Source organism: Saccostrea cucullata, unplaced genomic scaffold (assembly GCF_032062105.1).
Source record: "Saccostrea cucullata isolate Sc308-1 unplaced genomic scaffold, CSIRO_AGI_Scuc_v1 ctg5061, whole genome shotgun sequence".
In the NCBI taxonomy this organism is placed as follows: domain Eukaryota; kingdom Metazoa; phylum Mollusca; class Bivalvia; order Ostreida; family Ostreidae; genus Saccostrea; species Saccostrea cuccullata.
The window spans coordinates 56,928-73,487 of record NW_026934220.1 but is presented as its reverse complement, the minus strand read 5'-3'; the positions used below and the strand labels follow the sequence as shown (position 1 = coordinate 73,487).

At 35.1% G+C, this 16,560-nt stretch overlaps 1 pseudogene; it reads right to left on the bottom strand.

The window, feature by feature from the left end:
* The window catches only part of LOC134240214 (uncharacterized), a 40,637-nt pseudogene that overhangs the window by 13,434 nt on the left and 10,643 nt on the right, over nucleotides 1-16,560 (bottom strand).

Genomic DNA, 16,560 nt, shown 5'->3' with positions numbered 1-16,560 from the left:
TACACACCTCATCGCCCCAAAAGGTGAAATGAAATAATATTGAGATATGAGGAAAAACAAAATGATAAAAAAAATCTGAAACATTACAATGGCTGTTTTTTATCATTTTGAATTTTTTCCCGATAAAATTCACATGGCTAGGTACAATTTTCTAAAGTGTATATTATACTTTTAGCACCAAGATAACATGAATATTCTGTAGCATTTGTTATTTTATTAAAGTATTACTAATATTTGCCAAGTCTATATTTCATATTCCAAGTCTTAGGAGAAAAAAGTCTAAGAATTATCAACTTTTCTAAACCTGTTACATCATATTTAGTCATCTCCATAAAAAAAATGTTTGTATCATCTGCCATTAAACAATGCGAGTCAGGAGCATCCGTCGCAAACTTGGACCTTTAAAACATCAGAAATGTGATCAGGTGCCATTGAGGAGTGAGCATCTCCTACCGACCGGTCACAACCCTGTGTTCTCGTTGTCATGATAGGGAAAAACATGGAAAAATCCGTCGACAATTCAGTGTGTAAATACTGGCGCCAGTCAGCATTTGACTTAATGATAATTGTATTTTAAACAAGACTGCTGGAATTCTTGTTTCATCAACTTGTTTGTGAATAACTACCTCTTAAAAAAACTTTCATACGTAGAGCATACTCTTCCGTATCGAACCAGTCATAAAGGTATCATGCTACTTATAAGTAATAGGAGTTGAACAGTTTAAGTCACCAGTCGGTTGGGAAAGGGCAACCCAAACGATATTTAAAGAAGCACTGTCTACTTAGAAAAGTATGCCAGGGCATCAACAATAGTTGGAGACAGAATAATTTGCATTAAGAGTGAAGTCCGTCGTGCATAAATTATCCAATGTTTCCCTCTATCAGTGATGTCCCTGACATACTATACTAACTAAACAGTGAATCATTATATTTCCATTTCATTGTGAAATAAAATTGTAAATTTAAAAGTCTAAATTTAAATTACTGAGGCAGCCCGTGTCAATTTCAATACTGGTAGTCCCTGGCCTCCTGCCCACTATCGTCAAAGCCACACAAGATTTAGTTTACATGCATATTAGGCCTCCTTAGCTCCTGACCCAGATTGCATATGAAATTTACATTCCAGTAGAATGATAAAGAAATCAACTGCACTAACTTTCAAAGAGTTATCACAGAGAGAAAAGAAATAGAAATGTTGAGACCAAGAAAAAACTTAAGCATATACAAAGATTAGGAAAAAAAAGGCTAAAAAAATGAGTATGTAGTTGGGAATTTTTAATCATTAGGACATGTCCATGATATCTGAGATTCCTGGTCAACATAACAAAGTTCAACTGTTAGTATAACAATGCATGAATAACACCAACACTTATTCAGTTAAATTTGAGACCTAATGAATTTCTTATTTTTCCTTTAATTTATTTAGGCATCATGTTTAGTTGCAAAGACAGTTGGCATTGACTTTGGATGTGATGATCGATGTACATGGGCCAATATTTTGATGTTTAATTAACAAAGGTGTCATAGCCAGTTCTACAATATTAAAATAGCACTGCTCCCCCTTTGTTAGGCCTTATATCTGTAAAACATTGTCTTTTACAATAAAAACTCATTTCTATGTGGGTATATACAGAAAACTATATATGGATTTTAAAAAAAAATCACAAAAAGCATTTCTATGTGAAACATAGAGAAAACTATGTTTTAAAAAAAAACACAAAAAGCATTTCTATAAGGGAATATAGAGAAAACTATGTTTTTTTTAAATCAGCTGTCCAGTCAAACACGATGTGTCTTGTAAGTGTATGACAGATACTGAGCAATGGTTTATATACAATAACTTTTCCATTGCCATCGATAGTGTTCTCAGTTTGAGATAGCTGCCAGTTGGTTTCTCTCAATAAATCCAGAAGGTTTACAGGCCTTCCTGCCTCTTTAAATTCTTTAAATTTCTTGGAAAGATCACTCCAAACATGGCTTCCCCTTCTAGAATTAAATCCTGCTGCATAACCTGCAAAAAATATGGACAGTTGTTAAATGCATACAATTTGGTCCCAAGGTATAAAAAACATCTATATAAAATCATATAGGGAAACCGTAAACTAGAGAAGATCCTACATGTATACGAATAAACTTTCCCCACAAGATGCATTTGTGAAACCCTGATGCCCCCTTATGGCAGGTTTTAGGCAGGATTAAAGTTTTTAAATGCCAGTCAAATTACAAGGTCAAGAGGTCAAAATTATTGGTATCCTAAGGAAGGTCTTGTTATATAGAATACACCTGTGAAATATGAACACCCTATTACTAACTGTTCAAAAGTTAACTTATTGCAAAGGTCAGAGTTTTTAAAAGTGGGTCAGATTCTAACATTAAGGCCAAAAGGTACAAAATATTTGGTCTTGTCACAATGATTATACATGATGTATGAAAGCCCTAGCACTAACTGCTCAAAATCTATGTCCAAAGTTAACATTTGTAAATTTTCAGTAAAAGTGCATCAAACTACAAGGTCAAGAGGTCAAATTTGCGGTACCCAAAAGAAAGAGGTCTTGTCACAAGAAATACACCTGTGAAATATAAAAGCCATAGTCTATCCACTGAAAAGTTATAGGCAGTGTTAAAGTTTTTGCAAACAAACAGATGGACAGGACAAAAATCACATACCCCCAAATCTTTGATTTATACAGAGGCATAAATATAAGCCCTTTTTGACAAAAACACATTTGTTTGCTACTTACCAAATGGTGTTGAGAACACTATGACACTATCATCAATGCAGGGAGGTGAGTATACAATTTGGCTCTCAGGTGGAATGGGTTGAAGTTCAACTGAAATACCTGAAAGATTAGATTTCAGTGAGACTAGACTGGAGAAAATACCATCGACATACATATATTGATCTGAAAAACCCGAAATAAGACTTGGATCAAAAAGTAAAATAGGTTGTCATTGTCACAATGGCATTATGTAACAAAGAATCTGTCATGGATACATGTGTCTAATAAAAAATTAAACAAGAGGTCAAAATGGCACTACATGTATATAACAAATATTCTGTGAAAGTCTCGTTAAATTTAAATACTCATTGGTGTAAGAGGAGTTGGGGATAAGAGATGGGTAACAGACGAACAAATGGATGGAAGGATAGATAGATGAATGGAAACCAAATCACTATACACCCCCATCCCCTCCACTTTTTAAGCAGGGTTTTTAATTATAATAAAAAATACCCAGTATTAACTTCGATTAAAGATAATAACATGCAGAATGATGTATCTTGATGTTGTCTAATTAGATACCAGGTTCAAATAAAACTGGAAATAATTTGTATGAGCTAGGGTTGAGTTCTAAAAAAATCGATTACAGACAGACTGACAACTCTCTCACAAATAATTTTAATTTCTCTTAGTCCAAGGGACATAACCCTGTCAAAAATTTCTCAATCAAACCTTAAACAGAGCTTGACCTATTACTTTCATTTCAGTATGTGCAACTGCTGTGAAGAAAATGAACAGAAACTGCAAATAATTGAAATTCACTAAGTCCACATAACTCTGTCAAAAATGACTCGATTGTATCCAAATCACAACTTAACCTAGATATTCTAATGTTAAATCTGTATACCAAAATTCATTTCAGTGTGTGCAACCACTGTGAAGAAAATGAACAGAAACTTGGTGGACCGACAGACAGACTGACTGACAGTCAACAGAAGAGCAATATGTCCTCCCTTCTTTATAAATATAAGGTGTTTTTGTCTTTGCATAACCAGTCAATCCATGAATTTAACAGTAAAAGAAAAACTTGCCTGACACACTTTTTTCATCTCCAACTAATAACTGTACACCTTCGTCTGATCCCAGATTTTCCGATTTATGTTTTGATTCATCAGTGCCAGGAGGTGGGTTTGTGGTTTGGTTTTCTGGTGGGGTTGGTGGGAATTCAACTGTAGTACCTGAAAGATTATATTTCCGTGAGAATGGAGTAGAAAATTTTAAACAAAGGAGTATATATATATATATATATATATATATATATATATATATATATATATATATATATATATATATATATATATATATATATATATATTTAAGGAATCACTGTCTAGTTAGGAGGGTATGTCAGGGCATCAACAATAGTTGGAAACATGGGATAATTTGCATAACGGGCGAAGCCCGTTATGCTTAAATTATCCCATGTTTCCCACTATTGTTGATGTCCCTGACATACCCTCCTAACTAGACAGTGATTCCTTATATTTCCATTTCACTGTGAAATAAAATTGTAGATTTAGACTTTAAAAATGTAGATAAATAGATTTAAATCACATGATGACTTCCATGCCAATTTCAATAAGTACTCGCCAACCGACGTCAAACACAAAGGCAGCCGCACGAGATTTACATGCATATTTGGCCTCCTTAGCGTCAGACACAGAGACAGATGCGCACGAGAATTGCATGCGTATTAGGCCTCCTTAGCTCCCGACCTATCGACCTGCCTAATTTACATTCCGGCAGAATTATCAAGAAATAAACTACCCCTAACTTTCAAAGAGTTATCACAGAGAAAAAAATTAGAAATGGAAATATATATATATATATATATATGATAAGAGCCAATTCTGGCCCCCTAAAAATCAACATTTTAGAATGACATTCAAATATGTTTAATTATGTTCCCCAAACGAAGTTGGGGAACATATTGTTTTTACTCTGTTTCTTATTATTATTATTATTATTTTTCTTCTTCCTGGGAAAATCTTTTCCGCGAATGATCTTGTAAACTACACGTCCGACCTAGGTGAAACCTTTTTAGGATCAGTAGGCATGTTATGTAGATTTGCGGAACGAAGGTCATTTTGCGCGCACGTGCTTGCAAGAGCGCGCACGTGCAATGCGTGAAATGACCAAAATAATAGAAACAGCCGTAACTTTTTTATTTTTTGATTATATGCTTTGATACTCATAATATAAGTATATATTAGTAGTATAGACGTGTTGACATAGTCAAAATAGCAAGATCTCACGCGCATGCACGTGCGCTTCGCTCTGATTGGCTGAAACTAAAGTCTCAATATCTTTCTTGTTTTTCGTCACAATACTTTGAAATTTTGAACTTAGTCACACAATTTGAAGATCTACAGCATGGTATATAATAATTTTCATGAAAGCACGTACATGCGCATGTGTTGCCAAGAGCGCGCACGTGCAACATGTGAAATAACCAAGACCATGGATGAAGCCGTAACTTTACTTTTTCTTGATGGAATTTTTTGAAACTCACAATGCATGAATATTGTAGTAGTATGGACAAGATGACATGGTCAAAATTGCAAGATCTTACGCGCATGCACGTGCGCTTTGCTCTGATTGGCTGAAACTAAAGTCTCAAAATCTTTCTTGTTTTACGTCGTAATCCTTTGAAATTTTGAACTTAGTCACATATAATGAAGATCTACCGCATGATATATAAGAATTATCATGAAAGCACATAAATCCACGTGTGCTGCAATCTGATTGGCTGAAACTTTACATGCCTATATCTTTCTTGTTTCTCAACAAAAGAGGATGAAGTTTAGAATATGAATAAGTATTATGGATTCCTACATGATATTGATATCAAAATTGAATGCAAAGGACGTGCTTGCATGCACATGCGCACACGCAATGCGTAAAAATGAACAATATGTTTAAAAAACGCTAAAATTTATATTTTTATGACTTTTAATTGATTTGTGGAATATAAAGATATGTTATTGGTTTAGACACCTGTCATGATCACCTTGCATGTGCATGCACGTGCGTTTGCGAACAATGCGTGAAATGACAAAAAGTTGATATCATGGTAGCTTTTAAATTTTTTTTATGAAATCCTGCGATACTAAGCATATTGAAAAAAGTTTTAAATTAAATTTGCACAAAAAGGGAGTTGGGAAGCGTTTGGGGAACATCTGTAACGGTCCCCGTTACAATTAGAACTAGTTGATATTTGTTTTGAAGAAGAGATCATATTAGAAATATTTCTAATATATTTTTCACATTTATATGCACTCTCTAGCTGTAAATGACATGAGAAATAATGCTATTTTTGCTATCTAACAAAAAAACCAAAAATATGCCTTAAAATTTTTCTTGATATTTTTTTCTTTAATATGGGAAACATAGAGCGCAGTGTAGAACATACATATTTTTTCTGTCACTTATCAGTATTGGATAGATACATCTTTGGTAAAAATATAAGGCTTGTTCTAGGCTGTGCTCTATATTTTCTGGAAGAAAAACTGCTTGAAAATAAGCAGTTTTATACAAAATATACTAAAATAGCGGGAAAACATGACATTTATGATGTCATATATATTTCTAAAATAACGGCATTTTAATCAAAATGAAAATGACCAATAAAGGTCGCATATATATAGCTGTACAAATTAAAGCTATATACATGTATAAAGTAAAGTTAAGATATTCATTTTTAGGGGCCAATTGAGACACTTACCATATATTGCTCTTCGAAATTGCATTGCATTCGCAAAAAATATAATAATTTGCTTGTAAGGCTCATATATAAATCATTATAGTACTACGTGTATTTTAGAAGAACTTGGATTTAATTCTACAAGTGGTAATCCAGGGAGTAAATTCTTCAAAATCATATGTCAGTTCAGAATATTTTTAATATCCCAAAGAACAAGAATGATTTTGAACTACCATATTTTATTGGATTACGAAACTTTATAAGAATCCTTACAATCAAAGATACATAGCATGTTCCAGTAAATGTTTAACCAAGCCACTTTCTTTACTCCTCACTAAGATATTAACAGTAGTGAAGGAGAAACTTCAAGAGTACTGTACAACATTTTCAAGAAGTGAGGTAAAGCAGATGTGGATACTTAAAAATTCTAATTGAAGGAACTTTTGGACCATTTGATTGATTGTATATACTGTTTAACGTCCCTCTTCAGAATATTTCACTGATATGGAGACGTCACCATTGCCGGTGAAGGGCTGCAAATTTGGGCCTATGCTCGGCACTTAGGGCCATTGAGCAGGGAGGGATCTTTATCGTGCCACACCTGCTGTGACACGGGGCCTCGGTTTATACGGTCTCATCCGAAGGACCGCCCCATTTAGTCGCCTTTTACGACAAGCAAGGGGGTACTGAGAACCTATTCTAACCCGGATCCCCACGGGACTGGACATTTGAAATCACAAGATTTTGTAATATTCCGGAAATTTATATTGTAATCATTCGGTGATTAGGATGTGAACGTAAACATCCGCTTTAAAAAGTATATAAAGCCTGAATCGCAGTATCAAGCGTTCATTTTTCGAGTTCCAGCTGTGAGACAAACAAGATCGTGTGCGAACATAACTGTGGTAAGTGAGACTTGCAAGAAATAAAGTCAGCTTACATAAGAGGTCGACCTGAAAGAAGTAAGGTCTAGTCTACAAAGATTATTATTAAAAAGGCTGTTGTGTTTTCTGAGTGGCAAGCCACTCAAAGGCTGGCTAACCAGGAACGGAGGTTAGCCACCACACTTGTAATTAAGCTTGTTGACCCGTCTGGCAACCAGGCTGTTGTGTGCAGTTTGTCTGCCTGAATAAGGCTAGCAGTGTGCACAGCAGTTGAAGGACTGTCACTTGTACTGATTGTGTCCTGAATAAGGCTGCAGTACAAGCGTCAGTCCGAGGTTGGCCAGTGTAAGGGATAGCCTACCCACTGCCATTTGCTTATTATCATCTGTAATTATTTGATTCAACTTTAAATATTGTCGTCGTGATTATTAACCTAGATAAGGTTGGCCATTTATTTGTGTATTTTGAAGGCCTTTGTAATCAATCATTTGTCAATCATTTATTAAGAAAAATTATATCATATTGGAAATCATCCCCCAAAACCTTGAATTGACAAGGTACGACCCCGATTGCTATTATTATTCCGCTCGACACATTACAATTTTACCAAAAGCAATAGCTTAAAGACTTCTGACTTTTCAACTTTATACACTACCATTTCCCATGATAAATTACAGTCCAGGCTTTTCAATATCATTGACAGCTGTTTTTCAATAAAACTGAAACTCATAAATTTACTTACCTTGTCATTGGTCACTTGCAAAATTATTTAGTTAAACAAGAGATGTTTGTAAAACACTTATGCCCCCCCCCTCCCCCACAAATTGGAATTTTTCTAAGTCCAAAAGGGCATAACTCTGTCAATTATGGTATGATCATACCCAAAACATAATTTGACCTTGATATTCATCTGAATAATTTGTATACTAAATTCCATTTCAATACGTGCAACCTCTCATTAGAAAATGAACAGAATTGCAAATATTTGGAATTTTTCTAAGTCCAAGGGGCATAACTCTGTCAATTATGGTGCGATTGTATCCAAAACAGAACTTGACCTAGATATTCATCTGACTAATCTGTATACTAAATTTCATTTCAATATGTGCAACCTCTCCAAAGAAAATGAACGGAAACTGCAAATAATTGGAATTTTTCTAAGTCCAAGGGGCATAACTCTGTCAATTATGGTGCGATCCTACCCAAAACAAAACTTGACCTAGATATTCATCTGACTAATCTGTATACTAAATTCCATTTCAATATGTGCAACCTCTCCAAAGAAAATGAACGGAAACTGCAAATAATTGGAATTTTTCTAAGTCCAAGAGGCATAACTCTGTCAATTATGGTGCGATTGTACCCAAAACAGAACTTGACCTAGATATTCATCTGATATACTTGTATACCAAATTTCATATCAGTATGTGCAAGGGTTAAGAAGAAAATGAATGGAAACTATATGGACCTACCGACCGACAGACCTACCGACCGACAGACAGCAGCAAAGCAATATGCCCTCCCTTCTTCGAAGGGGGGCATAAAAACATTCTTATTGTACACACAAGTACTCTAAAATTGACATCAAAAAGATGCACAAGTTTCTGATTTACAATATCTATGCTGTGTTAGGTGACCAGGTCTTCAAACAATCTATTGGGATTCCCATTGGTACCAATCATGTCCCATTATTAACACTTTAACAGACCTCTTTTGTATTCATACGAAGCAGACTTTTATGCAAACAAAAGGGACTGATAATTGTATAATTAGGGCCTGTTATGAAGATATGGTTTTACGTAACGATAAGTGGATTATGTGTATTAAAGAAGAGTTGGAGAGACTAGGTTTGAGCTATTTATGGGAATCTAACATTGTTGATAATTGTACATATAAAATAATTGAACAAAGGATGACTGATATTTATAGACAAAATATTTTTTCATTTGTATCTTCATCTTCAAAAGGACAATTGTACCAATATGTTGTGAATGATTTTGTCTTACAAAGATATTTAACAAAACCTATTGATGATAGATATAGGAGAATGCTTACCAAGATTAGATTATCAAACCACCAATTAAAAAATGAAACTGGTAGATATAAATAATACACTTAGATCTCAAAGAATTTGCACACTTTGCGCCTGTAATGATATTGAAGATGAATTTCATTTCATATTAAAATGTCCATTTTTTGAAAATTTGAGAAGTATGTACATTAAGAAATATTATTATGTCAAACCAAGTGTTTTTAAAGTTGTATGTTTAATGAGTAGCGAAAATGTTAAAGAATTGTCTAATTTGGGGAAATTTTTATATAAAGCTACTGCTCTATGAAAGTCGAATTTGTAACTACTATTGATATCTATATCCTTTGTGTATTTTTAGCTCACCTGAGCCGAAGGCACAAGTGAGCTTTTCTGATCACATTTTGTCCGGCGTCCGTCTGTCCGTCTGTCTGTCTGTCCATCTGTCTGTAAACTTTTCACATTTTCATCTTCTTCTCAAGAACCACTGGGCCAATTTCAACCAAACTTGCCACAAAGTATCCTTAGGTGTAGGGGATTAAAGTTTGTTCAAATGAAGGGCCACGCCCTCTTCAAAGGGGAGACAATTATGAATTAGTGAGAAAATAATGGAATTTTAAAAAAATCTTCTTCTCAAGAACCACTGGGCCAGGAAAGATGAAACTCAGGTGAAATCATCCTCAGGTAGTGTAGATTCAAATTTGTTCAAATCATGACCCCCGGGGGTAGGGCGGGGCCACAATGGCCGACCCAAGTTTTACACAGAAATATATGGGAAAATTCTTTTAAAATCTTCTTCTCAAGAATAACAAAGCCATGATTAGTCATATTTATATGGAAGCATCCTCAGGTAGTGTGGATTCAAGTTTGTTCAAATCATGACCCCCGGGGTTAGGGCGGGGCCACAATGGCCGACCCAAGTTTTACATAGAAATATATGGGAAAATTCTTTAAAAATCTTCTTCTCAAGAATAGCAAAGCCATGATTGGTTATATTTATATGGAAGCATCCTCAGTAGTGTAGATTCAAGTTTGTTCAAATCATGACCCCGGGGATAGGGCGGGGCCACAATGGCCCACCCAAGTTTTACATAGAAATATATGGGAAAATTCTTTTAAAATCTTCTTCTCAAGAATAACAAAGCCTTGATTGGTCATATTAATATGGAAGCATCCTCAGGTAGTGTGGATTCAAGTTTGTTCAAATCATGACCCCCAGGGCGTTGTGAGGGGCCACAATGGCTGACAAAAGTTTTACATAGAAATATAGCGGAAAATTCTTTTAAAATCTTCTTCTCAAGAATAACAAAGCCATGATTGGTCATATTTATTTGGAAGCATCCTCAGTAGTGTAGATTCAAGTTTGTTCAAATCATGACCCCCGGGGGTAGGGCGGGGCCACAATGGCCGACCCAAGTTTTACATAGAAATATATGGGAAAATTCTTTAAAAATCTTTTTCTCAAGAATAACAAAGTCATGATTGGTCATATTTATTTGGAATTATCCTCAGGTAGTGTAGATTTGGGTTTAAACTTTTCAGTAATAAACTAATTTCTGCTTTTATGCTAGCCACAGTGTTCAGGTGAGCGATGTGGCCCATGGGCCTCTTGTTGTATATATAATATTTATTCTGTTCTCTTTATTGTGTTTATATGTTGTACATGTAAATCTGATGAGCCTTTGGCTTAAAGAATAAAAGAAAGAAAGTGTTAATCAAAAAAAAAAAAAGAGGCCCATGGGCTTTATAGGTCACCTGAGTATCATGCGACAACTTTCCAACAATTGAATTTTATTCAAGTTTTGAAGTTTCATGTTTGTCTGGAGGCCATGAAATTCACAATTTTGAAAGAGGCACCATTGCTTATCATAATTATACATTCAGCATGCTTATTTTGGTTACTTAAAATCCAGAAGTAGATCAAAGTAACAAAGAGAAAATGCATTTTAACTTTTAGTGAATTTCAGGGCCCCTGTGCCCCTGCTTCTTCTGTTAGGGTTGGTCCACAGTTGAACTCCCCATCCCACTGAACCACTGACCCTGGGGCCACATCTTTCAAAATTTTGGAAATTTAAAAAAATTATTTCATCATGCTGTTAATACCAAAGTGCAGACTTCAAAGCATTAAATTATTTCAGACTATGTTATCTCCTCCCCAAAGTACCTCTGTCCCAGGGGACAGGAAATTAACCATTTTTGGAAGAAGCAGGTTTTTTTTCATAAATATATACTAAGATCATTGGCATTATACCCAAAAACAAAGGAAAAGATTTTCAAAGAATTCAAGCATTTTCACTATATAAACATTAGAGCCCCCCCCCCCCCAACACAAGAATCTCTTACCCAGGGACCCTGAAATTCAAAAATCTCAAAGAGGCATCCTTCCTCCTCATAACTATGTACATAGTTCATTGGAAAAATACTCAGGTGCAGAAAAGAAGAGTTTTAAAGAATTTATGCATTTTCAATATATACCGGTATTCAATAAAGCCCCGCCCTAACACCAGAACCCCCAACCCAGGGGCCATGAAATTCACAATTCTGGCAGAGGTAGCCTTATTCAACATAATTATGTACTTGGTTAGTTTATTTAATACTCAGGAGCAAAAAATAAGATTTTCAAAGAAATAATTCATTTTTACTATTAATCTATATAGCCCCACCATAGCACTAGAACCCCTGACCCTGGGGCCATGAAATTCACAATTTTGGAAGAGGCAGCTTTATTCAACATAGCCATGCACTTGGTTAGTTTACTTAATGCCCATCAACAGAGAAGAAGAATTTCAAAGAATTTATGCATTTTCACTATATAATCTATATAGTCCCGCCCTAGCACTAGAACCACTACCCTGGGGTCATGAAATTCACACTTTTGGAAAAGGCAATCATTTTCAACTTACCTATGCACTTGGTTAGTTTATTTAATGCCCACAAACAGAAAAGAAGAATTTCAAAGAAATAATGCATTTTCACTACATAACCTGTTTAGCCCCGCCCTAGCACTAGAACCCCTGACCCTGGGGTCATGAATTTCATAATTTTGGTAGAGGACTCAATGCTGATTACAATTATACCAACAGTTTAACTGCTTTAGACCCAGAAGTAAAGAAGAAGATTTTTAAAGATTGCACTAATTTTAGTGGTATTTGCCCCTCCCCCAGGCCCCAGGGGGGCAGGGACCATGAAATTTACAATTTTTGTTCCCCTTCACCCATAGATGCTCTATGCCAAATTTGGTTGAAATAGGTCCAGTGGTTTCAGAGAAGAAGCTAAAAATGTTCAAATGTTAACGCACGACGCACAACGACGGACGAAAACAGATAGCAATAGGTCACCTGACTAAACTCAGGTGACCTAAAAAAGAAGAAGACACTTGCTGTAGCCTTCAACTCAATATTTAGATATTTACCGATGTATTGTAAACTAACAATTGTAATTTCGATTCTTATGTCGATATAAAAGATACCACAGAGTCTGACAAATCTGTTTCATACTTGGATATTTTACTTGAAAAAGATGTTGAAGGTAATCTAACAAACAAGCTTAATGATAAACGTGATAACTTTAACTTTTCTATTTAACATCCCATACTTATGTAGCAATATACCTTCATCACCTGCATATGGATTTTATGTATCTCTAATGATTCGAAAAATAAGTGCATGCACTACGTATGAACAATTTCTAAAATGAGATAAATTATTGACAAACAAGTTGATGAAACAAGAATATCAAAGTATCATTTAAAGTCATCATTTCGAAAGTTCTATGGTCTATACAATGACCTTGTCAGCAAATACAATTTATCAATGAGTCAAATGCTGACTGACGTTTTTCAACTAACTAATGGTCAGTCTATTATTTATACAATGAATTGAAGATGATTTTTCTGTTATTTCCCATTCATTACAAGGAGCATATGGCGAATGTGACCGGTCAGCAGGGGATGCATACTCCTCCATGGCACCTGATCCCACCTCTGATGTTTTGGAGGTCCGTCTTTGCTCTGCTCCTATTTTGTATTGTTATATGGATGTTTGATCTTGAATACTGTTTATTACCTCCATATGTTTCACTCTAAGCCCAAGGGGCATAACTCAATGGTACTTAAAACTTAACTTGACCTGGATATTCTTTTGAAAAATCTGTGTAACCAAAATTCATTTCAATATGTGCAACCTCCACGAAAATTGAGAAGAAACAATGTGGACCAACAGAAAGACCAACTGATTGGCTGACCGACTCACAGACGGCAGCAAAGCAATATGTCCACCCTTCTTCAAATGAAGTTATAAATATAAGCTCTTTTCGTTTTTGACCAATTGATCCACAAATTTAACACTACAGATAAATTTGTTATGAAATTAAAACTTGCCAGACACACTGTCTTCCTCAACAATAACCTGTACACCTACATCGACCCCTGGATTTCCTGCAATTTGTTTTGAGTCATCTCTACATGCCTACAAAGAAATGTTTGCTCTCTAAAGTAAAAACAAAAAATCATATAATAACAGAACACAGACAATAATAACTTTAATTATAGGAAATTTTGCCTTGTTTATAGTAATTAAACAACATTCCCCCAAAATTATGTTGTCACAGAAATTTGGTGTTTTACAATACTTACAAGTTAAATTTTTTAAGTGCAGCTGTACCTGAATAAAGAATATTTTTGGTATTCCTTTTAATTTGTTTAAATCTGATTCAGAATCTCTGAATATTTCAACTATTTCCCGCACTGAGACACGTTCATCTTTAAAATTAGGTGAGAATTCGGTTTTGTCTTCTTCTGGATGAGTCAAGACATAATCCTCGTATGTTGCCACATTGCCTGTCTGTCCGTTATGTGGTAGAATGACTCCATGGGAAGATACTGTCACCAAAAGGCATCCACATTGGTCTTCACAGCAATGTATTTTAACTTCAACATGTTAAACAAACATTTAAGAACTTCTAATATCACATTATCAAAGCACAAAAGCATGAATTCCTTTATACATGTGTCAAATAAAAAACAAACAAACAAACAAATAACTTAAGAAGTTAATACCATGTTTACATCAATTTTCCCCAATATCTTTTATCAAGTTATATAACCAATGGATCATTTTAGCATTTATAGTGAACAATAACCTAATTGATAATCATTAATGAAACCACCACCCTGGAACAATACCGATCAACAATAATCTACACTAGGTTTTTGGGGAATCTGCCCTTTCTGGAGAAATTGGGAAAATTAGCCAGGGTCTGGGAACTACTCAAGTGAGTGCAGGGCAAGCCCTTCTTTGGGGTCAATTGAATTTCAGCATTTTTATGACCAAATTTAAAGTGCATAATGTAGCAAAGTAAAACCATATTTCTCATACACTGAAAAAATTTACTTAAAATTTTCAATTTTCATGAAGGAAAAAATATTTAGGTTTTTATTATTGTAAGGGGAATATTTTACTCATCAAAAGGGGAAAATTACATCTTACAGGAAATTTTCTCTAGGGGGAAAACACCGAATATCGGTAGTAAATATGCCCTAGATTAATCCCTGCCTGTCTAATTTACACTACCAGGTGACCTTGAGTTATGACCTTGACTCTAAATCCAAATGTACCCTCTGATCATGAATAGAATTATATTCCAGCTATTCAGCTAACAAAGGTTCCAAAAATATGTCCACAAGCATATGGCTTTGAGATACTATATACATATACAGGGTTATTTTTGTCCCACTTTAATTATTTTCGCCCTTTCACACTTGCAAACATTTTTGCCCTGTTTTAAATTTGACCAGTAGCAGTTTTGTTTAAGAAGTTATACATATTCTATGAAATTTGCCTATTTTAAATTGGTTCAACCGAGGTTAGTGGGAAAGGAAACAAGAGGCCCATGGGCCTTATAGGCAGGGTAGAGGAGCAAAAAATGAATGTCAACTAATCAGTAGTGCCCCTTTCACACATGAACCCCTGACCCTTAGGCCTAGATCCAAACATTGCATAATTTTTAAAAAGGCATCCTTGCTTTTCAAAAATATTTGATTAATAACAAGGAGCAGATTTCAAACAATTCATTCATTTTTAGTATATAAGTACCCCCCCTCCCCTTCCCCTGTCTATGGCCTTGAAATTCACAATTCTGGAAGATTAGGACCCTTGCTCATTATAACTATATAGGTATGTTCACCTGCTTAATACCTAGAAAGGAAAATTTTCAAAGAATTTATTAGAATTTCACTATAAAATCAATAGAGCTCCGCCCTAACACCAGAAACCCGACCCTGGGGCCATAAAATTCATAATTTTGGAAGAGGCATTCTTATTCATCATTACTACATGTATATACTTAGTTAGTTTATCTAATACCTAGGAGCAGAGAAAAAAAAATCTAAGAATCCATGTATTTTCACTATATAATCAATAGAGCCCCGCCCTAACACCAGAACCCCTGACCCTGGGGCCATAAAATTCACAATTTTGGTAGAGGCACTCTTGCTCATCATAACTATGCACTTAGTTAGTTTATTTAATACCTAGGGGCAGAGAAGAAGATTTTCAAAGAATTCATGTATTTTCACTATATAATCAATAGAGGCCCGCCCTAACACCAGAACCGCTGACCCTGGGGCCATAAAATTCACAATTTTGGTAGGGGCACTCTTGCTCATCATAACTATGCACTTAGTTAGTTTATTTAATACCTAGGAACAAAGAAAAAGATTTTCAAAAAAATCATGTATTTTCACTATATAATCTATAGAGCCCCACCCTAACACTAGAACCCCTGACCCTGGGGCCATAAATTTCACAATTTTGGTAGAGGCGCTCTTGCTCATCATAACTATCCACTTAGTTTATTCATTTAATACCTAGGAGCAGAAAAGAAGATTTTCAAAGAATTCATGTATTTTCTCTATATAATCCATAGAGCCCCGCCCTAACACCAGAACCCCTGACCCTGGGGCCATAAAATTCACAATTTTGGTAGAGGCACCCTTGCTCATCATAACTATGCACTTAGTTTATTTATTAAATACCTAGGAGCAGAGAAGAAGATTTTCAAAGAATTCATGTATTTTCACTATATAATCTATAGAGCCCCACCCTAACACTAGAACCCCTGACCCTGGGGCTATGAAATTCACAATTTTGGTAGAGGCACTATTGC